This window comes from Saccopteryx bilineata, chromosome 1 (genome assembly GCF_036850765.1).
Source record: "Saccopteryx bilineata isolate mSacBil1 chromosome 1, mSacBil1_pri_phased_curated, whole genome shotgun sequence".
NCBI classification, from domain to species: domain Eukaryota; kingdom Metazoa; phylum Chordata; class Mammalia; order Chiroptera; family Emballonuridae; genus Saccopteryx; species Saccopteryx bilineata.
In genome coordinates, this window is record NC_089490.1 from 21,444,325 (window position 1) to 21,455,047 (window position 10,723).

Genomic DNA, 10,723 nt, shown 5'->3' on the forward strand with positions numbered 1-10,723 from the left:
CAGGCTATACGTGTGGGGTTTTTTTAAATTTTTTTTAATTCATTTTAGAGAGGGGGGGGAGAGAGAGAGAGAGAAGGGGGGAGGAGCAGGAAGCATCAACTCCCATATGTGCCTTGACCAGGCAAGCCAGGGTTTTGAACCGGCAACCTCAGTGTTTCCAGGTTGACGCTTTATCCACTGCGCCACCACAGGTCAGGCACTATTAAATTCTGTTGGGCACAAAGAAGCTACTAAAGCCAACCCAGAGTCAAGGGGACAGGCACAGACGTCCTGCCACTGCTTCTTAATGGGAGAAATGTTTAAAATTTGGCAGTCCAATTTGGGAACTTCTGCAGGGACAAAAGAGTTAAGCTTCTGTTGTTGAGAAAATTCCAGGGCATTGACAATCTCTTCTGGACAATGAGATATTCTAGACTTTATCCAGTCGAACTATGTATCATCTCCAGAAGAATTTCACAAGCTTGCCTGGGCTACATCCCATGAATATCTTCACAACACAACACACTGCTAAAGATGATCAAGGTGCAGGGCGGGGGTGCCCCAACTCCATGTCCACATTCACTGTGACCCTTCTTTGCCATCATCCTTCCTGAGACCTGTTTTCCCGCACAAAAGTGGCAAGGAAACTCCTCAGAAAGCCCCAGAATATTAAAAGCATGCAGTGGCAGAATTAGAAATGGTCTTAGGTGGCATGTACCTACCTGGGGTTTCCTGCCCCTGGCGGATCCTTAGAATACCTGTTAAGATGAAGATTCTTGGACTGGGAGAAGAGACAACTTCAAAACCTGCCAAGAATTAAAATTTAAAGTAGTCAAGGAGCCCCCTGTTAATCAATAAGAAAAGGACAGGACATCCAACAGAAAATAATGAGCAAAATATATGAAAATAGATTTGTCACAAAAGAGGAAGGGTAATGACTAAGTATATGAACAGATGGGCAAACTCACTAGTTATTGGAGAGACGTAGAGAGGTTCATACTTCAAACCACAGTGCACCTCTCTATACCCAGCTGAATGGCACATCTCCCAGTGTGGGGAGATGATTCTCCTGTGGTGAGAGGGTGAGAGGATACACCAATACAGGCACACCTTGGAGATACTGTGGGTACAGTCCCAGACAATCACAATAAAATGAGTATCGCAATAGAGGTAGTCAAGATCTCTTTGCTGGTGGACAGTCTTGTCTCCAATTTGTAAAATATGCAACATCAATGTAGCACAAGAAAGCAAAGTGCGATAAACAGGCATACCTGAGAGCAGCAGTCTGACTGTATTTAGTGAAACTAAGTACGCATATCCCCTGAAGCCTCCAAATCCCACCAATAGGTATATAACCTGGAAAAAAAATGATCATACAAGGCAGAAAGAGGACATGTGCAGGATGGCCATGACAACAACATTTAGGGTAGTGGGGACTGGGAGGCAGCCTCAGTGTTCATCCCTGGAGGAGTAAACAAGTAAGATGTGGCGGCTTCCTTCTAAGTGGCTATCAGGAGCAAGCCCGGTGCGCATACAAGGATGCACAGGTCTTAGCAGCAACGGTGGATGAAAAAAGTAAGAAACAGAGGAGAGTTACAGTGTAAAGCCATTGATATAGATTATCAAACATGCAGAAAACAACACAGCCCGCTACACAATGAAGATGCGTGTTTCAAGACTTACGTAAGTACGTAAGGGCGTAAAATGAGGGTCTTGGGGCAGGGGGTTGGGGATAACGGGACTAGGAGTGGAGATCAGGAGTGAAGGAGAAAAATAAAAGAAAAAGTAACATTAAAGGGGGTTTTGAACAGGCCAATGACGATACTATACTGTGAACCAGAGTACACGTAGTTCAATTGTGTCTGTGGTAAAAAATAAATAAGTAAAACAGATTTCTAGACTTTGACGACAGGAATTAAGCTTCAATAGGCTGATTAGTGTGGCCAAAAATACAGGTCCCGGTGGTTCCATTAATGCCCTCTGCAACATCCTAGATAGATGTCACCAGTGTTTACTTGAATATATCCAGTGACATGGAGCTCATCCCTGTAGAAAGCACTTCTAATTAATTATACTGTTAAATTATATAATATGTTTATTATATTATACTATATTATATTATTCAGTTCTAATGATTAGAAAGGTCTTTCTGAGGCCAAAATTCATCTCTTTGTACTTTCCAAACTATTGATCCGAGTTCTAGTCTTTGGGGCGAATAAAATAAAATAATCAGGTCCTTCCTGCTTCCGCATGCCAGCCCTTCAGTGATACAATATCTTCAGCATGTCCCTGTCCACCAACTTTCCCCCTCCATCTCATTTCCACTCTAGCCAAGCCATCCCCTGAATTCTGACCTAGCTACCAGTGTTTTTCTTCAAACGTGGCTCCTTCAGAGAAGACCCACACTCTGGGTACAGCCTGAACAGCTCAGAGTGTATATAGCAGGACATACACCTCCTTCATCCAGGGTGTAATGCTTCTGTTAATATAACCTCACATTACAGTTGCTTTTTTTCTTTTTTAAGTAATTCTCAGTGAGTTTATGGTCAGCAAACTTCCAGGTTTTCTTCAATAGAATTGCTATGAGGTCTGCTCCGTTCATTCCTCCCTACATTCATACACACACACACATACACACACACACACACGTATATGGAACAGAATAAATGCACAAAAGATATACAGTGTAAAACAAGATCCCAACCACCTACTTGGCTTCTTGTGTATCCTTTGGAGCTGATCTATACATACACAAACATGAACACACATTCTGATTGTACACAGTGAAGCACAGTCTACCCTGTCAGAGGACAGTCATGTACTTTGCTTTTCTTGTTAACCATCTATCGTGGAGAACTTTTCTTATCATGTGTAAGCCCTTGCTTGGTTTTGTATCAGCTCATGGCCTTCCGCTATGTGGATCCACGCGGGGTATTTCACCCATCCCGGCTGGTGGACATTCAGGTTGTGCCCAGTCCTGGGCAGCATTCCAGACTGCGCTGCTGGGACTACCTTTGCACGTAGCCATTCCATACATGTGCCAGCATCTCTGGAGGATCAATACCCATGTGCCTTCTGACTTGGATTTTGTTTGCACCCCAGAGCTGGACTTTGTCATTCCTGCCTGCTGCCGATCGCTCGAGCTGGACTTCCCCCTTGTTGCAGACACTGGCAGACAGACCCAAGTCCTCTTTGTACTGCCAAGCCCGGTCCTCTCATCAGCAGGCAGGGGAGGCAGCCTCTCAAGCCTCCATTCAAGCCATTGATAAAAATGTCCAGGGTGATGAGGCCAAGGACAAGGGCCCTAAGGCAAGCTCTAGAGAATTCCGAGTGTTCATTCAACAGCTGTCACCACAGGGTGTCCCCGCTGCTGTCAGGGAGCCAGTCTCACAAGAGTATCCCAACAAGCCCTGTCACGCTCCTGGCGGAAACTCAGCACTCCCACCTCCAGCAGCCCTGCTTCCTGGTGAGAGAGAGACCCACGGCGGGTTAACGTGGCATCCCTCGCTCTACGCAGACTCGCTGGAGGGTCTGGAGAGACGATCCCTGGTCCTTGTGGTCAGCAGAGCTGGGACCCTGTGCTGCCGGCTTCTATTTACGTGGCTTTGAACAAATTGCTTAACCTCCAGAAGCCTCTGTTTCCTCATCTGCCAACTGGTAGTAACCAAACCCACTTCTCCATGTTGTGTGAATAGACAAAATTATTTGTCTGCAGTGGGGTTCTGGTGCAATCTGTCTGTCTGTTGGTCAGTCCGTCTTCCTTACCTATTAAGGCACTTGCTAAGTAACTCCCAAGCAACTGGCTTCAAGCTCAGAAGTCTGTCATCCCAACTACACCCTCCCCACTTTAAGCACGAGAACACGGTGGGCCCGACTCGGCGCTCTGCCCTCTGCATGGCAGGGAGACTTCTCCAGAGCTGAAACGCCCTGAGGCCCTGGACTTTAGCCTCATGAACGTGGCCTGCTCTAGCCTCATGTTGCTTGTCTTTACTGTGACCGGCCCATTCTTCTTTGCTTTGGTCTGTCCCGCTTCCAGGGAGAGTTGGGCCTATGTCCTGCTCCAACAAAGCTAGAAGAAAGACTGCCGCCTGTGGTCTTTATCCCTGAGACCTGCACCCCTCCTGCCCCACCGTTCTCTCTCTCTGCTGGGTGAGCCACAGGCTGGTCAGAGGCCAAGAGTTCATTTTACCAGATTTTGAATAAGGACTTTCAAAACAGAGTTTGTTTCAGCACCCTCTCCACCCCCGGTGCCACCTGGGGTTCACCCCCACCCCCGCGCTGGCCATGATGACTTGGGAAGGCCTCCAATTCCCCGCCTTGCACTTCTCGACACCATCCAAAGTATAAAGCCTCTGGATCCTTCTTTTCCTGGAGTTCAGGAAAGCCATCACCCATGGGCTCACTTCCTGGGGCTCTCTGCTGAGCGAGCATTCACAGTGACAAAGCCACAGTCACTTCCAGCTAGTGCCCACAGGAGCAAGGACCCATTCCCCTTAGCCAAATTTGTTCAACGGTCAAGTGTTATGGCAGGCTGCGGGCCAGGTCTCGCTGGGAACACAATGGAATATGACCCAGCTCCTGCCTTGGAGGAGATACACGAAGATCTAGCCACCCCTGGCTGCCGCGCGCGCGAGGGGTTGGTTGTGAAGGCTGCACGTGCAGAGGAGGCGGGGCTGGCTGCTTCCGCAGGCTTCCCCTCTGCCAATTTCACAACCTCTATCAGGAGCGCGTCCTGCCGCCTGGCCAGCTCTGAGTTCTCAGTCACGTAGAACCTTGGTCTGATGGCGTAGCCTAAGCACAAGTCCCCAAAGGCATCACTGCCCTTAAACTTTTCAAAAGGAGGCAAACAGGAGGCAGGAGCAGTTAGGCAGAGCCAGGATGCAAACCCAGGCTGGGTTCTTCCTACTGTTCTCTAAACACCCCCCCCCCCCAGCCTCACTGCCCACCCCTCCCCCACTCTGTCCTGCTAGTGTCAGGAAGGAGAACTGGCTCTGCTCAGGCCCTGTGTGGTGCAGACTCACACCCAAGTCCTGCTTTCCCCGGGCTTGGCCCTACGCTCGGGGGTCAGCCAGGTGCAGGAACAACTACCAGTCAAAGGGAAGGTGAGCTGTGCGGGGTGAGAGGTATGGTTCACAGGCCTTCAGGTTCAGAGGGGAATAGCCACCCAGCTGGGGAAGGGGGTGAAAGTGTGTGGAACCCCAGTTTGCAGAGCACTTTGCTCCTTTGCACTTTTCCTGCCTCTTGTCCTCCCACCTGCCCCGAGCCGGGCCGGCGGGCAGGGAGGCAGCCTCGCTGGCCCTGGAGAGGGAGGCTGAGGCTGCAGTGAGCAGGCTCGGAGCAAGGAGGACCCTGCTGTCCCCTCCTCTATCGGGAAGGTGTGGGCTTTAGAAGACTCTCTGGGCCCTGGCCGGTTGGCTCAGCGGTAGAGCGTCGGCCTAGCGTGCGGAGGACCCGGGTTCGATTCCCGGCCAGGGTACACAGGAGAGGCGCCCATTTGCTTCTCCACCCCTCCGCCGCGCTTTCCTCTCTGTCTCTCTCTTCCCCTCCCGCAGCCAAGGCTCCATTGGAGCAAAGATGGCCTGGGCGCTGGGATGGCTCTGTGGCCTCTGCCTCAGGCGCTAGAGTGGCTCTGGTCGCAACATGGCGACGCCAGGATGGGCAGAGCATCACCCCCTGGTGGGCAGAGCTTCGCCCCATGGTGGGTGTGCCGGGTGGATCCCAGTGGGGCGCATGCGGGAGTCTGTCTGACTGTCTCTCCCTGTTTCCAGCTTCAGAAAAATGAAAAAAAAAAAAAAAAGAAGACTCTCTGGGGTCTTCTTCTGGACATGAGGGTCCCAAGGTCTCTTTTCTGCAGACAGGAGACCCGGTCTCAGCCTGGGCGGGGAGGCTGGGGCTGTCCCAACTGACAGCGCCTCTTCCAAGGGACCAGCCCAGACATAAAGGGTGGGCGACAGTGGCCATGGCAGACCAGGGAAGTACCGGCATGCCCTGGGAACACTGAGCACTAACAGCCACCCCCAGTTTTCTTGAAGCAGCATCTGGGGGCAGGTTTATCCCCAGCTGTCCCAGCTCACGTTCCCAACCCCAGGACCCAGCCTCTCCTTTGAAGGGTGGGGCTGGAACTTGACTTACTTCTTCCAGGTCTCACGGGAGATGGGGGTACCGTAGGCTGAACCCCTCTGCTCGGCTGCTTCAGGGCAGCAACAGGAGGGGGTGGTCCTGGACCAAGGCCCTGCAAGCCTTCCACCCCCCCACCCATGACGGGCACCTGGCAGAAGCCCCCAGACAAATCCCTTACCAGTCCCCTCAACTGGCACACAGAGGCCTCTGGAACTAAATGAGATCATGCAAGGGCATGTTTAGGACAGAGCCAGGCACATGGTCAATGCTTGATAAATGTGAATTGCTGCTATTGTTGTCACTGTCATTAGTATTATTGCTCAGCTCCAGGTCAGTCCCCACCATTGCCTAAGGTGAGGGTCATTCCATTGAAGGCCACAAGCCCACCTACCGCCCTTTGTGGGGGTGAGGGGCAAGGGGTGTGGTTTTTTGGTGTGGCCCAGGGAAGAGAGAGAAGGACCTCAGATAAGATGCTGAGTTTCAGGAGGTGGGACTCCTGACACAGTCCAGCCTCTGAAGGTGTTGGTTATCCAATATTTGTATATTTGGGGTGTAAGGCTTGTAATATGGCTCAGTCGCAGAAATGCCACCCAGGAGCCAGTAGTGACATCCTACAAGAGACTCCAAGTGGAAAAAGAGTAGGCAAGGCCTTGCTGACCCCATATTCTCAGAGACCTGATTCTCTTTGAATGTATTTGAAAAAGTAGCAGAGAACAGGTCGCAGTTCCGTACTGTCTCTTTGCCCATCAGAGTAAAGGAAATGTCCCCGGGCCCTTCTCTGCATCCAAAATCCTGACGATGGCCTGCCAACCCTTACAGGATCTGGTCCCTCTTACCTCTCTGCCTTCATCTGTTACTACTTTTCCTCTTGCTCATCCCATGATGGCCTCTCTGCTAGCTCTCAAACAAGCCAGTTCTTCTACCACCACAGGGCCTTTGCACATGCTATTCTCTCTCATGGAATGTGGAAACAGTTATGCACACAGTTCCCCCTTTCAGGTCTTTATTCAAATATTATCTTCTCAGTGTGGCCTTCCCTGACTTCTCTATTAAAACTTCATCACTCCCACCTGACCAGTGGTGGCGCATTGGATATAACAGCGACCTGGGACTCTGAGGATGCAGGTTCGAAACCCCAAGGTTGCTGGCTTGACTGAAAGGCTCATCCAGCTTGAGTATGGGTAGCCAGGTTGAGAATGAGGTAATAGACATGATCCTATGGTCTCTGGCTTGAACCCCAAGGTCACTGGCTTGAGCAAGGTGTCACTGCCTTGGCTGGAGTCCCCTGGTCAAGGGACATATGAGAGGCAATCAATGAACAACTAAAGTGCTGCCACTACGAGTTGATGCTTCTCATCTCTCTCCCTTCCTATCTGTCTCTCTCTCTCTCTCTCTTTCTCACTTAAAAAAATTCATCACTCCTTTATACTCACATTCTTATCGTCCATTTATTCTTTATTTTTTTCTAGAACATGCAACACCTTCTAATACTTATTTTGTTTACTATCTTAACCCTCTACTAGAATGCCGGCTCTATGAGGTCGGGAACCTCTGACAGGTTAGCTCACTGCTGTCTTCCTAGTGCCTAGAACAAAGTCTGTCACGTGCTAAGTACTCTGTAAATGTGTTGAGTAGGAAGGAGAGGGAACACCCAGAGTCCTGCGTACCACGAAGAGACCTCCGCACTTATAGGGGTGGCAGAAGGCCAGTAACTTCTCCAGGGGGACCTGTAGTCCAGGAGCACGTGAATGAAGAGGCTGCTAGGCAGGGTGATAAGCAGAGAGCCAGTGGGGCCGTGCCCCTTACCCCATTCTGGCTGCAGTTTGATGTGTCTGCGTTAGGGGCTGAGAGGGAGTGTCACCCCGAACCCCACTCAACTCTCCTCTGCACAGGGAGCTGCCCTGGCTCACGCCCCCTGCCCTTGGCTGGCTTTCCCTCCAGCACACTCTCCACCCCCAGCCTTTCCACCTCAGCTCAGGGAGAGGAATGGAGTGAGGATAAAGGGAGCAGCCCTAACCGGTCACCTACTGTGTGCCAGGCGTGTTTCACACACCTTCTCTCTGCAGCAGCCCACTTTACAGACGAAGAAACCAAGGCCCAGAGAGATTGTGTAACTTGCCCGGAGTCATAGAACTATTGTAGTAAGCAAAGGAGCAGAATTTGCTCCCTTGCATTAGTACCTACCCTTGGGGACAGTAGGAAGAACTGTCTGGGCCGGCCTGGAAGAGGGGAGAATTGTGGCTCTGCGGAGGAGTCTCTGTGGGGCAGCAGCAGCTACCGGGGTGGGCTGAGGAGGCCTGGGTCCCCGTGTATGCTGCCGACACTCCAGCTCCAGCCACTGGCTGAATGCCCCACGCTGGGTGGGCAGCGGGAGCTCCTCAAGGCCATCGCAGGGGTCAGGGACAGTTTGCCTTAGCTCCTGCTGGCTGTCAGCTCCCTCTGCTGGACCCAGCCCTGAGGACGGACTCAGACATAGGGACGCTGCTGTCCGTCTGCACTCGGGCTCTGGCAGCCCCTCCCCTCGCATGTGGGTGGTCACGCTTGGGGCTCCTGCTGGGTCCCCCCACTGTCTGGGGAAGGGAGCCTCCGAAGGGTCTGTTTTGGGTGACCTGGAAGGCTTACACTGGAAGGGAGAACAGGGGAGGGGACCCAACCACTGCTGCCACCACACTTGGCTCGGACCCCACCCCTGTGTCTGCAGACCGGGACTGCGTCTCCTCCATTGGGCTGGAGGCTCCCTGAGAACAGGTCTGCCTCTCCCATCAGCCTGGTGACGCCCAAGGGCACGGCTCTGTCCCCTCTCTCAGACTGGGGGCTGTCTGTGGTTCGGGGCTCTGTCCCCTGCAGAGGGAGAGTTCCGGAGTTGTGCCACTTCTCACCTGTGAGAAGAACCCAGCTTGGCCCCGCAGGCCCCGGGGCACCTTCCCAGTAGCTGGCCCCTCCCAGCCCCCAGGCACCTGTGCCTGCCACTCTCCCCCTCCCGGGCTCCCCGTCGCCACCGTCAGAGCTGCGCTGACACTGGGCAGTGCTGGTTAGTGCCACCCTGACCTCAGCAGCCCCAGAGGCGGTGCGGTGAGCAGCCCAAGAGCCAAGCCAGGGATGGGACGTGACTGCCCCTCTGAACTCAGCTGAGGCTTGACCATGAGGAAAGCGATACCTCGGGGAGGCGGAGTGACCGGTGACATCAGCATACGTGACTGTCAGCCCAGTTTTCCCCTCTGCCCTCCACCCCTCCCACCCGCCGTGCCTGCTGAGCACACTGACCTTCAGCTCACGGGCACAGGCCTCTCTACGTGCCCACCCCAAGGACAGGGGCAGTGCCCAGAAGGGAGGGCGCTGTTTGCTGACGCCTCGTCTTCTCAGTGAGCACCCAGGGGACAGAGGAGGCCACAGGCCTCACAGCTCCCCAGCCTGGGCTTCTGGGGCAGGAGCCAGCCACTTCCTGGGTGACCCTCCTGGTTGGCAGCCCTGTCCTGAGGGAATTGATCATTCTCTTGGCTCCACCACATCTTCCTCTGGAGTGCCTGGCGGGCTCCCCAGGCCTGGAGGCCAGCGCAGAGGGCACCTGGCTCCCCACCCCAGGCCTGCTGACAGCGCAGCCGTGCCTGCGTCCCTGCGGGAGCAAGGCCCAGCCAGAAGGGGCAGGGCCAGCTGTCCCAGAGAGGCAAGTTCAACCACCTTGAATGACCACCAGTCGTCCCCAGGGTGCCTTCTGGAGAATCTTGTTGCTGCAACAGCTCTTCTCAAGGGGCCCCCTCGGCCCCACTCAAGGGATGCCAGGTTCAGAGCTCAGCGTAGCCCCCAGGAGGGCTAGACCGGTTAGAGACTCCCCAAACTAGACCTGTGGCTGCCAAACTTGCACCCTTATGGTTGCACATGAGTCAGTTCTTTAAAATTATATACCATAAGGCCGACTTTGCAGCTACTCTGAGGTGTGATACTAGTTTGAGCAAGAAACAAATCAACAGAACAGCAAGACATTTAACAGGGATATCCGGGAACCAGAAAGTCCTAGTGAGCCCCGATAAGCTCCCACGTGTCCCTGGGGGTAAGGAAGGCTGTGTGCACACTAACAGGAGACTGAAGAGAGCCTTCGCAATCTCCTCATTCCTGGATAAACACACAGAGTGGAAAAGTTGAATCTTGAATGTGTTCCCCAACCCACACACAGATACGTTGGCAGGGGGTAGAAAGCCTTATTGGATCGAGGCATTTAAGTACAATTTCTGACCAACCATTGGCAGAACACTGAGCTATGCTGACCTCAGGCAACGTTGAGGAAGCCAGGCTTAAAAATAAAAACAAAAAATTTTAAAAAGAAACTGGTCAGAGACACCAGCAGTCTCACACTGTGAGGACAGATTCCATAGAATTAGTCTCGGCAAGTCACTAAACGAACAAGCACCAATCTTGGTGATGGTGGTGGCAGTGAATCAGAATTCAGAATTGCTACAATGTATTATCTAAAATGTCCACTTTCACAAGATGTGAAAAGAAACAAGAAAGGGCGATCCATTCAGAGCAGAAAAAGCGGCGAATAGAAACTGTCTCTGAGAGGGCCCAGATGTTGTACTTAGTGGGGAAAGACTTCAAAACAGCTATTACACATAGGTTCAAAGAAATA

At 52.5% G+C, this 10,723-nt stretch overlaps 1 long non-coding RNA gene across 1 annotated transcript; it reads right to left on the reverse strand.

Moving 5' to 3' along the window:
* Window positions 1-552: 552 nt before the first annotated feature.
* LOC136319821 (uncharacterized) lies at window positions 553-9,577 on the reverse strand. Its single transcript, XR_010728227.1, has 3 exons — window positions 9,364-9,577; window positions 702-785; window positions 553-596 (listed from the first exon to the last, which is right to left on the reverse strand). It is a non-coding gene; the product is annotated as an uncharacterized lncRNA (long non-coding RNA).
* Between the last annotated feature and the right edge of the window lie 1,146 nt (window positions 9,578-10,723).